At 44.8% G+C, this 16937-nt stretch overlaps 1 long non-coding RNA gene across 1 annotated transcript in view; it reads left to right on the top strand.

Moving 5' to 3' along the window:
- Positions 1-15738, top strand: part of LOC138267126 (uncharacterized) — a 42253-nt gene extending 26515 nt beyond the window's left edge. The window contains exon 3 of the long non-coding RNA XR_011199774.1: positions 15271-15738. This is a non-coding gene — a long non-coding RNA (uncharacterized lncRNA). The remainder of the gene's footprint in view (positions 1-15270) is intronic.
- The last annotated feature ends 1199 nt before the right edge of the window (positions 15739-16937 follow it).

Raw genomic sequence — 16937 nt, 5'->3', positions numbered from 1 at the left:
AAAAACTATGTGACTTCTTTTACCACTAATTCTAATCTAAGGGCCTGATTAGGAGTGGGTCGGTTTATTTCGACCCATATATAAACCCCTATTTACACATGGGTCAGAATTACGAGTTTGAAGGTTTTTAACACATCTGATAATTATTGGAGGTGTTAAATAACTCAATCTTCATTACATGGTGGCAGGTCAAACCTGCCTAAAATGAACAGGAAAAGCATAAGGTATTTACTATATCACGTGAATTTTGGGGCTTTAAACACCAAAATCTGCATGTTATCTCCCACAAACTCCCAATAGGTGTTATTTATCGCACCAGATAACTAACGTACCCCATGGTATTAGTATTTATCAGGTGTGTTAAAAACACCTAAACTCATAATCAGACCCTAAGCCTTAATTCTCTTGGTACCAACAGAGTTCTGTAACCAACCTAGAACTGTATATAGTGCTATCACAGAGCCTTCTTCAGCCTTAACCAATTCTGTAGATGAATGAAGGCTTGCTGTGTCCTGTGCCCAGGGGTAGACCCGGAAGTGTTGATTTCTCGGGGCCTCTGAGGCCCATCCTGCTTTCATCTTCCATTGGTTGCGCGCGCTCTCTGGCAGAAGTCTCCATCTGTTCTGTCTTCCGCTCTTGCCAAGAGGAGCGGTCGTGGGCAGCCGTTCCCTGGGTCTGGCTGTCAGGAGCTGCTAACGCCGTTGCTGCGAGTTAGCAGAAAGCAACGCTGTCAAGCGGGGAACAGCTGTGTGCAGGAACTGGTGATGGGCTTAGCTGGCGCGCCTTGCTCCCATCTGCTGCCTCGTCAAGGCGGCCCTTCCATCCGGAGCCTGGACTCCGGTCATTAATAATAACCTTTTTTAATGTACAATCCTTGCAAACGTTGCGACTTTGAAGCGCTATATATAATAGGATACCCATTACTCTGCTCAGTGATTTATGACGTATTCGACTTTGGAAGGTTGTGCCGGCGCTGGTAGACTTTCAGCCTGTAGGATGAATACAAATTTCTGCAGGTGGTGTTATGTTAGGTTACATTATGTTATGCAGATTTGCAGAGCGCATCATCACCCTGGAAGATATCCTGGCACTGAGCAAGTGCATTAACCCACAGGGCTGTCATCTTATCCGTTAATGTAAGCCAGGCTCCGACCAAGGCATTGGTACTGTTGCCATGGCCCTCAGACTTACATTGGTGGGAGATCCCAGTGTATTGGCTCTCTGCTTCCCTTCCATCCCCTCCACAGCTCATCCCACTGAGCACAGCCAACTCTCAGTCACATGCATGTTTGCCTTATTCTTTATTATTGTGGTTATGCAAATTGCCCACAACTCATTTACAAGATCACCTCTCCTTTGAAAGTCACCCCCCTGAAACCTAATAATCCCTAATCTCTTGTAGCTCATTTATCAAACCCTACCACCCATCAGAGTGGGCTGTCATACTCCTGCCCACACTAATGATCACACCTAAATCCCATTAATCTACCACAAAGAAAGTAGATGGAATGCACAGAATGGTTTGCTTGAGTCTGCAAGATTAATCCCGATAGCCAACAATAACCAGTAACACCGAGCTAACCACTAACTTTGGGTTCCGAAGCAGTGTGCTGCCTGGTGAAAAGCGCTTCAATGCCTCATCAGCGGTAGTAAGCACTATTTAATTGTAATTACAATACAATACCTAATTGTTTTGAAATTTGGCCAAATAGAAGAACACAGATTAAAACACAAGACTTGGGGCTGCAGACCACAGCGAATGCCACAGTATTGAGACCCTGCCCACATTTTATCACTCACATATTTTGCTAAAGTCATAAAGGCAATTATCAAAATCAATTCTACAGGACCATATCTGGTTGTGAGGGGGCATTGCTGTCTCTTTAACGCAGTGAATTGCCCACTTCGATAGGTATTCTGTCACTTTCTGAATTGAGACTGTTTTAAACATTTTTAGTGTTTGATTATTTGCAAGTGAGGGATTAAAGGAAGACGGAAATCATGAGGTCTTCTCTCTGGATCGTATGGCAGTAGGTGATTGCTTGTGGTTGCTGGACTGTATGCATGGAGAAGACTTTAGTTTATTGTTGGTGTCCCAGGGTATAAAGTACTATGTTATTCCAGATTTAAAAAACAGAAATCTCCTGGCTGCACTTGACTCCCTGAAAGTAGTGATAGCCAACAGTCAAGGTGCAGCTCACTTACATTTTCCTTGCAGGTGTTTATTGCTTTGGCACAGGATAATAGTGCAAGCAAAACTGGAAAATATCTTGCCTGCTTATTTTGATTATTTCTTGTGAAGTAAGACTCCATTTAGGAATTTGTGAAGCATACTTGGCTCACAACACATAAACTTTTCTTCTTAGGCTGCACCTATTTTAAACCCACCTCTCCCCACTTTTCTAACTCCTTTTGATACACTGAGCTAGATAATTCAAGACCTAGCTGCTGACTAAATGATGACTGAGGGGCGTTTGTGAGAGTGTTTTGGAGGTACCGTTTCAGATTGTTCATTGGTACTGGTGCATGGAGATGGCAAGTAATATTCGTCTCTCTCTCACAATGGAAATGAGACGAATGACTTTGGAGTATCCCCTCCCTTGCTCAGTAGCAATATAAAGAATACTCCATGTGTAGAAGAAAAAGTGTTTAAAAGGCTGTGGATCCTGTCTGTTTAAAGTATGAAAGCCCTCAATCCCCGCCAAGGGTGGAATGCTTCACCATTGAGATCATCCTCACACTGGCACCGAGCTGGAGTGCCACGGAGGGCTTCGACCCTCATGGAGGAGAGCTCTTGAGGTGTTCTTCTTGAACGATGGTCCTCTGTGAAGGATGGTCTGGGTATTACATCAGATGGCCCCATATAGAGAGGAAATTAAATAAAAAGAGTGTCTTATCTGGTTGGCTCCATTTTTTTATTCTCGTCCCCAATGGGAGGCTGTTAAAAGATGAGTCCGGGGTTAATTTGACCCGATATGAGAGATCAACACGTTTCTACCTTTTTCTTTACCCTTAACTGAGAGCTATGTCGGCACACTTCATGGCCGGACCCTCGCTCTCTGCTAACAGTACTTGTCCTACAAGTGTAAAAAATTTAAGAAAAGATGATAGCAAAGCAGTGGTAGTGTGTTGTGGGGATTGTCCTCAGGCTGAAGAACCTGTGATTGTCAGAAATAAAAGGTAAAAGTAATCCACAATCGGAAATTTAAGACACATAATAATTCAGTGGCTTAGGAGTAGAGCTCGGTCTGCTATCAAGATTGCGAGACCTATACTCATGACACAAGTTAAAAAGTGAATCACACAGTGTAAATGATCAGTGAACGCACCACCCATCATTCTGTTTTAGAGAATGGTACAGCGTTCTTATCCGTACTGAGTTAAGATGGCCTCCAGATGAGGCAGGAGCAATGTAGGCTGTCCAAAAACAGATATTGCATTAATATTGTTTCATGCGGTACTAGGAAGGGACATGGCACTCAGGATGAGGTGGTTACAAATGTAATAGTAAAAAAAATGGTTTGGTGAAGATTGTGTTGCAAATATTGTTTATAACACTAGTGTTGGTAGACGTAAAACCATCACAAACTAACTTTAAGCATGTAATCCGACCTTCCTACAATATGACAGGTACATTGTACTCTAGTTGAGGCAGTTACAAACGTATTGGTAGTAATGGTTTCATATTAGTGTTGGTAGTAAGTAAATTATGACAGACCTGACAGATGTGAGTGATTAGGGATTGAATGTGGCTAATGGGATACTATCCTTTTTTAAGTCTTTAGCACATTCTGCGAGTGGATCCAGTGACCCTTATAGTTATGTAATGGTAAACAGAATTAAAAGCGGTCATATTATGCAGTTCCAAACCTGTTATTCCCATATATTGTGAAATCAATTGAGAAAGTCTGGTATTAACCCATCCATCTGAGTCCTACCTTGGTGTTTTGGACGCCTGACCTGCTGTGCCGTCTGGGAGGAAGCAGAGATGGTGAGGAGACGGCAGCATGCTTTTTGAAACAGATTCCACTCACTCTGGCGCTTGATGCATCAATCTGCCACAGATGCTGGAGTGGACTGTGGAGTGTAGGCAGGGGACTGTGATATTAGTTGTTGTCTCATCCTTCCGAGGGGTTAGAAGTCAGGATGATCTGTGGCGCATATGTTTTGATTCCGAGAAGCTTCTAATGAAGAATTACAATTTTGATGATAATCTTGGTAGTGGTGATAGTATCAATAAATAATATTAACTCAATTGTTCATCGATATCCAAGATATGTTCAAAGGTCATCAATATCCAAGATAAGTTCAAAGGTCGTCTACCACTTCCGCTAGAGGAATGTCTTCCTGCACAGAGGTCCTCAGTTGGATTTGCGTGGTCTTGCAAGATTGCCAGAATGTATGAAATTTTGCATTTGGGGCTCAAGGTTATTTCCGTCAGATTATCCATGATTGGATATTTTAAAATGTCTTGGGTTTTGTTGGGTTGGAATTTGCTGATGAGAGAGCGCTTTAGTTTCTATAATGAGGTAGAATGTGGTGCAATTTTCAGATGGACGTACTAGCAGGTGAAATTAATGCTACTGGAAGGTATGTTGCCGAATTTCTGAAAATAAGTCCAGACTCTGAAACTCACTGGATCGAAAACAAATGTCCTGAGGACCTCCTTGGGATGGCAAAGATGACAACTTCATGTCTGTGGATGGAAGCATGAATGATGATGGAGGTAGCTTCACTAACCTGGATTTTTAGTCACTTTTCATCTCTAAGAGTTCATTATCCACTGATACTGCAGTGAAAATCAGTCTCTCACCTACGGAGAACAATTCCAGGCTAGTTAGAGAACAACAAATAACATTAAATTAATTTGGATATGTACCAATTCTTCCATTTTACTATCCTTAACTTTCGCTTGGTACAAAACTGATGCTATCTAGATAGAGTAGTGATATTCTGGAGAGAACTAATCACATTTTTTCTATTCATATAAAAGGTAAGAACAGGAAATGGGGTCTCGAGTTCTCATTAGTGTTGCTGAGGTTCAATTGACCTGAATCCTTTGAAACTCTGTGTAACATGTATATCTTTGACCTAAATAATAATAATATTGAAGCCACCAGAAGAAACTTACTTTTCAAATTAGTGTTTCCACTTTGCCTATCAACCCTTCAATCTTTAGACCTGATACTTTCCGGCAAGAGAGGCAAAAACATCATTGCAGACCAGTAATTGTGTAGTGCCCTGTACTAAACAAGATATACTACTGTCCACTCCATCGGCTTTGGGCTCGAAAATACTTTTTTTTTATTTAAGTCTAAAAAGCAATGGAAAGTAAACATGTTGAAGACTTTGCTTGACCTCACCTTATATACATCTCTCTGCCAGTTCACCTAGATGCGACCCAGTGTTTGTGATACATACTATGTTCGGTACATTAGTGGCATGAATGAGAACTCATTTTAAGTAAAACCTCAAGCCATGTGATTCATCAGTGAATTCGATGTACACATTTTGGATATACAAAACCCAGAAGATAGCATTACGTGAGCGTCATCCCTGTGAGTGTGAGTACCCTTTGTGGAGAACGTGTAAACAACTCTACTCAGCTGTGGTCCTCCGCATACTTCTCGTTTTTATCTTGCTAAGGGTTTTCCTGTAAATAAGTATTACATAAACACACATCTGTCGCTATCTATCAGTCTTACCTCACCATCCGATCCTCTCAAGCAAACAAGGGGGAGAACTGTGATCTGCAATGCTGCACAAAACGTGGAATACAATCCTGGCAGTTCTCCTGATGTACTGTTTATCTCAGGGTCCGCTTCTCAACCTGAAGCGGTTCTTCTGTGAACGGAAGCTTGGTAGACTGAAACCCATTTGTGGTGTCAGACACCTGAGAACTCCCTCAGGATAACCATGAGAAAGGCTTGGGTGCCTCAAAATATAAGCTTCCCCAGGAAGTACCTGTACGAAGACTTTCACCAGGGCTACCTACTTCAGAACTGGTCCCCTCGCCTCCTGACCCCACCCCACTCCACCCTCTCTCTAGGTAGTTATAGTTAGGAATATGTTGACATTGAAAAAGCATTTTTTGACTTGCCTATATCTTTGGCACCGTCTGACGATTCTTCACATTTTTTTTTTTAAAGTGTGTAGTGATTCTTGTAGCACACAGAAAGTTTTGGGGTGATTCGTCAACCGGGGGCCGAGAAAACAGGGGTGTCAAAAAAGTTGCATTTCCCATGTCAATTCCCATAGGACCTGTAGACACGACTACAGAGTGAATCATTGGAGTAAATTACAACAAATTTGGCAAAAGCTAGCTTTCGGTACGCAGATTGCGCTTTCGCTTATTTGGTGTAAATCTGTTCAGTAGTTTTTGAGATATTAAAGGGAAAATAAATGTGTATATCTAGGGCCGCAGATCCTCCCCGACAACTTTGGGAATAATAAGAGCTTGTGCATGGAGCTACAGAGCTCTAATTGACTGCCAACATTTCAAACCAGAAAATGTTTGCAGCCATCTTGGGACACGGCTTAAGCCGAGTCCCACAAAAATAGTAAGAAAAAAAGACAAGGGGCCAGGATAGAGTCATCCAGACCCCATAGCTCTGGTAGGATCCCAGAGGGACCCCTTAGGGCTAAAAAACATGTTTTCCTTTAAAATTTTGTCTTGCTTTCGCAACGACGTAGCAATTTTGTGGATATATATATATATATTTTAAAGTGCAGGCTGCCGCACTTGTTTTTTACAAGCTCCCGGGTGAACCAGTGAGATACCAGGATTTGAGCCTTCAACCTACTGAGTGACAGCCGAAGATCCTTACCAGTGAGCCTTAAGTGACTCTGTTGTGCTGTGTATTAAAACATAAGTATAACATTCGGACCAAACATCATGCTGGTGGGATCTTCGGCTGTCACTCAGTAGGTTGAAGGTTCAAATCCTGGTATCTTTTGGTAGTGTGTCAGTTTATTTAATAGTTTTTTAATATTAAGCATTCCTAGTGATGGAACATTTATGTCTTTTCCCATAAAAATTGTTGGTTTAGGTGTCATAGTTATGTTTCAACACTCTATGGTAGGATGTCACCTGTGGCCTAGTGGTTTTAGGTGTTGTACTTTCACACTGAAGGTTGAGGGTTCATGTCTAGGTGTGTCACTTGTCATTTCCCTCTTTTAATTTCCTTTCAAATTCAAATATTTGAGGCAGGGTGATCTCAGTCTTTTTACTTGACAATTGCATTTTTCTTTTCAGTTTGTCCTAAAATATATGATTCTAGCTATATCATTTATTAAAGTTTAGAAAAACTCTCTGGGTGGTCACAGGGAGTTGGCCGCAAGGTCTAGCAAAGGCCAGGCCTTGCGGCCAACCCCTGGCACGCATGGCCAAACGCCGTGGGCTGCGTGGGGTTGAGTGGTTATAGAGGTTGGCCGCAGCAGGGTTGCGGCCAACCCCTGCTGTGCAGGGTTAGGTGGTTTTAGGGGCTGTAGGAGGCTGGACTGGCTTGTAGTGAGTACCTAGGGGTACTTGCACCTTACACCAGGCCCAGTTATCCCTTATTAGTGTATAGGGTGTCTAGCAGCATAGGCTGATAGATAATGGTAGCTTAGCAGAGCAGCTTAGGCTGAACTAGGAGACGAGTGAAGCTCCTACAGTACCACTTAGTGTCATATGCACAATATCACAAGAAAACACAATACACAGTTATACTAAAAATAAAGGTACTTTATTTTTATGACAATATGCCAAAGTATCTTAGAGTGTACCCTCAGTGAGAGGATAGGAAATATACACAAGATATATATACACAATACCAAAAATATGCAGTATAGTCTTAGAAAACAGTGCAAACTATGTATAGTTACAATAGGATGCAATGGGGACACATAGGTATAGGGGCAACACAAACCATATACTCCAAAAGTGGAATGCGAACCATGAATGGACCCCAAACCTATGTGACCTTGTAGAGGGTCGCTGGGACTATTAGAAAATAGTGAGGGTTAGAAAAATAGCCCACCCCAAGACCCTGAAAAGTGAGTGCAAAGTGCACTAAAGTTCCCCAAAGGACAAAGAAGTCGTGATAGGGGAATACTGCAGGAAAGACACAAACCAGCAATGCAACAACGATGGATTTCCAGTCAAGGGTACCTGTGGAACAAGGGGACCATGTCCAAAAGTCACAAGCAAGTCGGAGATGGGCAGATGCCCAGGAAATGCCAGCTGTGGGTGCAAAGAAGCTTCTACTGGACAGAAGAAGCTTAGGTTTCTGCAAGAACGACAAGGGCTAGAGACTTCCCCTTTGGAGGACGGATCCCTCATGCCGTGGAGAGTCGTGCAGAAGTGTTTTCCCACCGAAAGACCGCCAACAAGCCTTGCTAGCTGCAAATCGTGCAGTAAGCGTTTTTGGATGCTGCTGTGGCCCAGGAGGGACCAGGATGTCGCAAATTGCGTCAGGAGAGAGAGGGGACGTCGAGCAAGACAAGGAGCCCTCTCAGCAGCAGGTAGCACCCGGAAAAGTGCCAGAAACAGGCACTACGAGGATGCGTGAAACGGTGCTCACCCGAAGTCGCACAAAGGAGTCCCACGTCGCCAGAGAACAACTTAGGAGGTTGTGCAATGCAGGTTAGAGTGCCGTGGACCCAGGCTGCACTGTGCACAAAGGATTTCCCCCGGAAGTGCACGGAGGCCGGAGTAGCTGCAAAAGTCGCAGTTCCCAGCAATGCAGTCTGGCGTGGGGAGGCAAGGACTTACCTCCACCAAACTTGGAAGACTGAAGAGTCACTGGACTGTGGGAGTCACTTGGACAGAGTTGCTGGATTCGAGGGACCTCGCTCGTCGTGCTGAGAGGAGACCCAAGGGACCGGTAATGCAGCTTTTTGGTGCCTGCGGTTGCAGGGGGAAGATTCCGTCGACCCACAGGAGATTTCTTCGGAGCTTCTAGTGCAGAGAGGAGGCAGACTACCTCCACAGCATGCACCACCAGGAAAACAGTCGAGAAGGCGGCAGGATCAGCGTTACAGAGTTGCAGTAGTCGTCTTTGCTACTATGTTGCAGTTTTGCAGGCTTCCAGCGCGGTCAGCAGTCGATTCCTTGGCAGAAGGTGAAGAGAGAGATGCAGAGGAACTCGGATGAGCTCTTGCATTCGTTATCTAAAGTTTCCCCAGAGACAGAGACCCTAAATAGCCAGAAAAGAGGGTTTGGCTACCTAGGAGAGAGGATAGGCTAGCAACACCTGAAGGAGCCTATCAGAAGGAGTCTCTGACGTCACCTGGTGGCACTGGCGACTCAGAGCAGTCCAGTGTGCCAGCAGCACCTCTGTTTCCAAGATGGCAGAGGTCTGGAGCACACTGGAGGAGCTCTGGACACCTCCCAGGGGAGGTGCAGGTCAGGGGAGTGGTCACTCCCCTTTCCTTTGTCCAGTTTCGCGCCAGAGCAGGGCTAAGGGGTCCCTGAACCGGTGTAGACTGGCTTATGCAGAAATGGGCACCAAAAGTGCCCATGAAAGCATTTCCAGAGGCTGGGGGAGGCTACTCCTCCCCTGCCTTCACACCATTTTCCAAAGGGAGAGGGTGTAACACCCTCTCTCAGAGGAAGTCCATTGTTCTGCCATCCTGGGACAAGCCTGGCTTGACCCCAGGGGGGCAGACACCTGTCTGAGGGGTTGGCAGCAGCAGCTGCTGCAGTGAAACCCCAGGAAAGGCAGTTTGGCAGTACCAGGGTCTGTGCTACAGACCACTGGGATCATGGCATTGTGCCAACTATGCCAGGAAGGCATAGAGGGGGCAATTCCATGATCATAGACATGTTACATGGCCATATTCGGAGTTACCATTGTGAAGCCACATATAGGTTAGGTAGTGACCTATATGCAGTGCACGCGTGTAATGGTGTCCCCGCACTCACAAAGTCCGGGGAATTGGCCCTGAACAATGTGGGGGCACCTTGGCTAGTGCCAGGGTGCCCTCACACTAAGTAACTTTGCACCTAACCTTTACCAGGTAAAGGTTAGACATATAGGTGACTTATAAGTTACTTAAGTGCAGTGTAAAATGGCTGTGAAATAACGTGGACGTTATTTCACTCAGGCTGCAGTGGCAGGCCTGTGTAAGAATTGTCAGAGCTCCCTATGGGTGGCAAAAGAAATGCTGCAGCCCATAGGGATCTCCTGGAACCCCAATACCCTGGGTACCTTAGTACCATATACTAGGGAATTATAAGGGTGTTCCAGTAAGCCAATATAAATTGGTAAAATTGGTCACTAGCCTGTTAGTGACAATTTGAGAGAAATGAGAGAGCATAACCACTGAGGTTCTGGTTAGCAGAGCCTCAGTGAGACAGTTAGGCATCACACAGGGAACACATACCTATAGGTCACAAACTTATGAGCACTGGGGTCCTGACTAGCAGGGTCCCAGTGACACATAACAAACATACTGAAAACATAGTGTTTTCACTATGAGCACTGGGCCCTGGCTAGCAGGATACCAGTGAGACAGTGAAAACACCCTGACATACACTCACAAACAGGCCAAAAGTGGGGGTAACAAGGCTAGAAAGAGGCTCCTTTCTCACAGGGGCTTGGCAGCAGGCCCTGTCAACCTCCACTGCTCACGGCTGAAGTATAGATTTGAGCGCACCTCATGATTGAATATATATATATGAATCTCCAAGATTTTTTCTAAAGTAGTGTCCTGGTCACTTCAGCTGCTGACTGGAAAGTTTCGGGATGATCTGTCAAGCTGGGACTGAGAAAAAGGGGGTCTCCTAAAACACATTTTCCCCATGCAATTCACCATAGGGATTTTAGACATGACTGCAACCCGAACCGCTGAATGGAATTGCACCAAATGTGGCAGAAAGCTAGATCTTGGTCTAGAAAGATCCCGTTTTGTAATTTGCTGCAAATTCATTCAGTAATTTTGGTGATAATAAAGGAAAAAGAAATATAGATATCTTGGTACACTGATTCCTCCTTGATTCTGACAGAGGTCTCATGCTGAGATCGGACTGACTGCCACCCCATCAACCAGGAAGTAGTGGCAGCCATCTTGGGACTCCGACTCAGCGAGTCTGCAGAAAAAAGTAAAAACAAAACGTAAGAGGGTAGGATGGGAATACCCTGACCCCACAGGACTGGTGGTGGGGTACCAAAGGGACCCTGCCAGGGGCAAAAAAAAAATGTTTTCATGTTTATAGCAAATTCACTGAGGATCTGTGAATCCACAGTAAAAATTAAAATAAAAAACAAGCCCAGGCTTCCTGCAGCAGCCTCGCTCTACAACCACGCACTCTCTCAGTGCATCCTTTGCTGAACTTTTGTGCTGCTTATCAGGGCTGCAGATAGCCTCTTGGTGTGAGACACAGTCTTTGAATTGAGATCCCCAAACTTATCCCGTAAAAATGACGTATGCAAGCCTTTCACAAATGAAAGCAAGCGGATTTTAAAACGCAAGCCCACAAACCAATGTAAGTGATGGGTGTGGTTTCAAGCCCAAAGAGACATTACAGAATGGACGGAGCACTTTGTGCTTGCCCATAAAAATGATGGCCCTATTTCCATTTGGTGTACTATATGGCCAGTGCCCATTCTGTACTCTTGTTACATGTAAATGGAAAGCCCTGCACTTTCCAAGCATCATGTCCGTGACAGCAGCACGGTGCCCACCATGTACAATGCCCTGCGATGAAAAAGGAGTCCAGTGTGTTGTTGAAATCCGATCCTGGCTTTTCAGAAGCGGATTGGCCTGTTTGGCTCTCGGAGGATGTGGACTTCAGTGTGTTGGTAGGAATGATGTGCCTCAGTGTGTGGCTGTTAGACTCCTAGAGCCATATGTACGAAGACATTTTCCCATAGACACAGAATGGGCAAAACTGTTTGGTACATCTGGCCCCTAATGTCATGCACCAGTCCTTTGCTGGCACTCCACACAATAGCAGGTGACGTCTTGGCAGCGTCCCTGCCATCACTGAAACTTTGCAAGGATGCTACTTTGTGTCAGCTGCTTGTGCTTGCTTGTGTAGCATGCTTGTGAGCTGTGAGTGTGCCGGTGATGATCTCCGTGCTTCTAACACTCATTGCTGACCGCCACTACTGCCCCAGCCTCGTTCGATCTGGTGCTTATTGGAGGATTGCAGGGTAGCAGGGTGTACTTGCTGAAGAGATGGGCGAGGGCGCAGTTTTGCACTTGCGTGGTTTAAGATGATGGCTCTGCTGTACTTTCACACATGAGTTTTGATGGAAGGTGTCAGGAAGCTCCGGTGTGTTGTGTGAGATGTGACCCCATATGGAGTTGGTTTTGTCACTGTGTTTGTTAATTGGCAGGTCTTGTTCCTTGATCTTCACGGTGTGACACTAAACTCTCAGTGCATGCCTCTTTTAGCTGGGGGAGTGTCAGTACCACACACATGATGCTTAGACAGTTCCTTTCAGATCCCATGCCCCCTCGTTTGGGGGGGTGTCTGTGGGTTTCAGTTGTTTTGGAGTCTGGCAGGTGCTGCCGGAGACTTACCTGTGTGAATGTCCTTTTAAACTTTGCATCCTGTGGAAAACATAATGGATTTCTCCTGTAGAATTGGATATTATACCCACCCCCAGAGACCAGGCGTGTTAAGGGTGCAAATGTTGGAATGGCATTGTCTCTTTCAACCTCTCTATGCTGCATACCTGTCTTTTTAATTAGTAGATGGTACAGGAGAGTTGTTACTCGAAGGTACCCGTAGGTGTGAGACAGCCTGTGAAACCGATGGTGGTATATGCTCATATTTACCCTCGTGAGTAAAGTGATACTGACAGTACCACATGCTTAGACCTCCCTCAACCACTAGAAAAGACTCTGTGGCATTAAGTCGATGAAGGGTCACATTTTCAGTCTTACCCGGAAATACCGCCTTGTACTGTTACCGGTTGTGTAGCGGTGCGATTAGTGAACGCAGAGACGGTATTATTGGCAGTACCATTTGCTGTACAGTTAAGAATGTCCATGAGTGCTGAGTCAATGAACGGGGACATGTGGTCTGTTTCATAAATACCCTCTGCGCCGTTACCGCGAGATCAGTGGTGTTACTGCTATGCTATGTACGGTGACCTGAGGATCAAGCGGTGTGAAGGCGATAGAGTCCCCCTGATAGCGCCGTTTGTTTACGCTGCTCTGACCTCTGTAACAGTGACGGGAGGATCAGCAGTGTGAGGGTGATGAAGGGTGATATTAATAAGGCGGTTTGCTTATACCGCTCTGTACAGTGACCTGAGGATCAGCATTGTGAAGACGACGAAGGGCAATGCTGATATTACTATTTATTTATGACACGCTGTCCTCTGTAACAGTGACAGGATGATCAGCGCTGAAGGGTAAGATTGATAGCGCTGTTTGCTTATACCGCTCTGTACAGTGACGGGAGGATTGAGGGCTCTGGTGGGTGATATTAATAAGGCTGTTTGTTTATACCGCTCTGTACAGCGATGGGAGGAGGAACGGCTTGAAGCCGTGGATGGGTGATATTACCTACACTGCTTGCTTCTACTGCTCTGTTCAGTGACAGGGTGATGGATGAATGGTGTATTGGACTAACTGATTGTTTTCAGCGATTAACACAGTTAGTGAATGGTCGGCTATATTAAAGCAGTTCAGGAGGTACTGACGGTGTTTGCTTAAACCCCTCTATACAGTCAGGTGAGGATGAGCAGCGCGGGGCACATGTGCACAACCACACTATGTAGTAAGAGCGGGTTCAGCCGTGTGAAGTATCATGTTCATAGTGCTGCTGGCTTGAACCTCTCTGAACAGAAAGCGAAGTTTCGACTGTGGGAAAGAATTTGGAGATTGACAGCGCTGTTTGCCTATACAGCTCTGTACAGAAAGAGCAGTTTCAGGGGGTGACGAAAGTAAAAGCTGATATTGATTGAGCTGTCTTCTTAAACCACACTTTACAGTTAGAGAGAGGTTGGCTGCTTTAAAGCAGCAAATGTGGCTATTGACAACGCTCCTCTCTGCGGTGAGTAGAGTCCCAGTGGTGTAAGATGCTGAAGGGTTATATTGACAGTGCTGTTTGATAATATATACAGACCCATACAGCCACTCACATCCAATCAAAGACACATACAGCCACTCACACACCCATTCACACACCAACAAGACAACTTACGGACCCATAGTTACTCACACACCCACACACAGATCCACACAGCCACTCACACAACCGCACACTCACACACTCTTTCACACACCCATATAGCTACTCACATGCACACTTACAGACCCATACAGCCACCCACACACCCACTCACATACCCATACAGCCACTCACACATCCATTCACACACCCACAAAGCCACTCACACACCCACCCACTCACAGACTCATACAGCCACTCACACACCCACTCACATACCCACACTCACTCGCTCTCTCACACACCCATACAGCCACTCACATGCCCACTCACAGACCCATACAGTAACTCACGCACCCACAAGCACGCCCACTCACAGACCCATAGAGCCACTCATGCACCCATTCACCACTTTTCTGTGTGAGCTACTCATCTGAATTCCTGGCGTTCCGATGGGACGATGACAAGTCCCCACTCCCAGTGAGGACTAACATGACTGCGATGAAGAGTACATTGCCCTCTCGCAAGTCCTCAAGGGGAAGGGAGGTTCAGGAAGAGAAAAAGAGAAAATACCAGCTTCTGCTTCGTGGATTGCAGAATTGGACTGCTGGATCAGGGGTTCTTGATTTTTAGTATTCTGGGCTGTAAAATAATTACCTCATTAATACAATGAACTTGAATAAACTATTGCAAAATTATATATTGCATAATGTCAGTTATTGTTGACACATTGTGCATGCATTTCTATAAGGCTGAACAAGTCACTCCCTCTTTTTACAATATATTCAGAGTATCTGAAGCAATGCCATAATCAAAAACAATCAACTTGACTAAAGGGCTTCTTTTTTCTGGCGTAATCTCTTGCCAATAATAGTTTTGATAAACTTGCTTTATTTCCAAACTCCTAATTCTCAAGGGAGCATTTGTTGCACGAAATACGTCTTTCCTTAATGTCTGTTTAGCGGTATCTTGGATTTCCACTCAAACAATAAATCAAGCTAGTTCCTATTGTCATAAATTATTTAAAGGACAGAGCTCTGTTTTGTTTTATTTAAGCGATTAATCTTTCTTTACCTTGAAATGAAGTCACTTGCTTGAAAATTTCAGAAAAAAAAAAACTGGGTTTTCTCATCTTTCTTATTTTCTCTCTTTTACAGGAAATACAGGATCATCAGCAGAACATGGAAGAGGAGAGCCAGGACTCTGCAGGAAGCCGACCGGATGGTGAGGATTACCGGAACTCGACTGAAGGCTGTCCGAAGGATGAGAAATGCTGGAACTTGACTGGAAGCTGGTCAGAGAACGAGGAACACTGGAACTCGACTGAAGGCAGGCTGGAGAACAAGGAACTTGACTTGCACTGAAACTTGACTGGACGCAGGCTGGAGGACAAGGAACTTGACTTGACTGGAAACGGGTGAGCAGGGCAATAGGTACGAAGCCAAGCAAGACCTCAGACTCACAAGCATCCTTAAATAATTAAATGTGCACATGTGCCTTTTGTCAGTTGATGGCTTGTTAAGGAAATTAGCAATTATCCTCCTGATGGTGGCACATGTTCAATACAGATCACATAGGTATAATTTTGTTAGACTGGAAGGAGGTTTCTTTTAGAATAAAAGGCTACAGGATGGAGGTGCCCTGTTTGTGGATCTTTTTGCAATAACACCCCCCCCCCCCAGAGCAAATTGAGAAGCATCAGCTTCAACATAAAATGGCTGCTCAGGTTCTGGGTGGCATAGCATGGGAGCAGAGGTGAAACTGGTTTTTAGAGTTGTGAAGGCCTGTTCAGCTGCTTGAGACTAGATGAATGGTTGTTCCTTTTGTTTAATAAAATGGTTATAGGGACCACTATTTGTGAGAATTGTGGGATGAAGTGCCCATAAAAATTTACAAAACCAAGAATCTTTTGGACATCCTTAACAGATGTAGGGATTGGCCATGAAAGCATAGTATCTACCTTTTTGGGATCCATGATAGTGCCGCTGAGTGATAAGTTAAATCCAAGGAACTCTACTGAGTGAGTGTTAAAGGTACATTTTTCTAATTTGGCATACAGGGAGTGTTCACATAGATGTTGCAGAGAGGCTCTAACTTGCTGAGTGTGTTCTTGCTTATTTTTAGAGAATATCAAGATGTCATCTATATAGACGGAGCAAAGACATTTAGGAACTCATGTAATACATCATTGATAAAAGGCTGCCGGGGCATTGCAAAGCCCAAAGGGCATCACGGTGTATTTGAACAAACAAAACTTTGTCCGAAAGGCAGTCTTTCATTCATCTCCTTCCTTGGCACGGATCAGGTGATATGCACCGCGCAAATATAGCTTGGTGTAAATGGTGGACCCCCGGACTTGGTCCAACAGGACCGGTATCAGAGGCAAGTGGTAGCGATTTTTGATGGTTGCTTTGTTAACCATTCTGTAATCAATACAAACCTTCAACTCTCCAGATTTTTTTGCCACGAAGAAAAGAGGTGACGAAATGGGAGAAGTAGAATGTCTTATAAATCCCAAATCCAACAACTCATCCAAATACTTGCGCAGATATTGATTCTTGGGTTCTGTTAATGCCTATATTCTACTGCAAGGAAGGACTGCTCCAGGAACTAGGTCTATCTGACAATCATAAACCCTATGGGGTGGCAACTGAGTTGTTTTAACTGGGTCAAAGACGTCTTGGAAATTCCAGTATTCTTCTGGTAGAATAGTGGGAGAAGGGTCATTGGTTGCGGCACAATGTAGGGGTGTCACAGGACAGTGGGCTTCTTGATAGCATGTGGTCATGCAGAAGGGGGAGGCCAAGGTGACTGTACAAGAAAC

Source organism: Pleurodeles waltl, chromosome 12 (genome assembly GCF_031143425.1).
Source record: "Pleurodeles waltl isolate 20211129_DDA chromosome 12, aPleWal1.hap1.20221129, whole genome shotgun sequence".
Lineage (NCBI taxonomy): Eukaryota > Metazoa > Chordata > Amphibia > Caudata > Salamandridae > Pleurodeles > Pleurodeles waltl.
The sequence above is the reverse complement of the archived record's forward strand: the minus strand, read 5'-3'. Positions and strand labels throughout refer to the sequence as shown.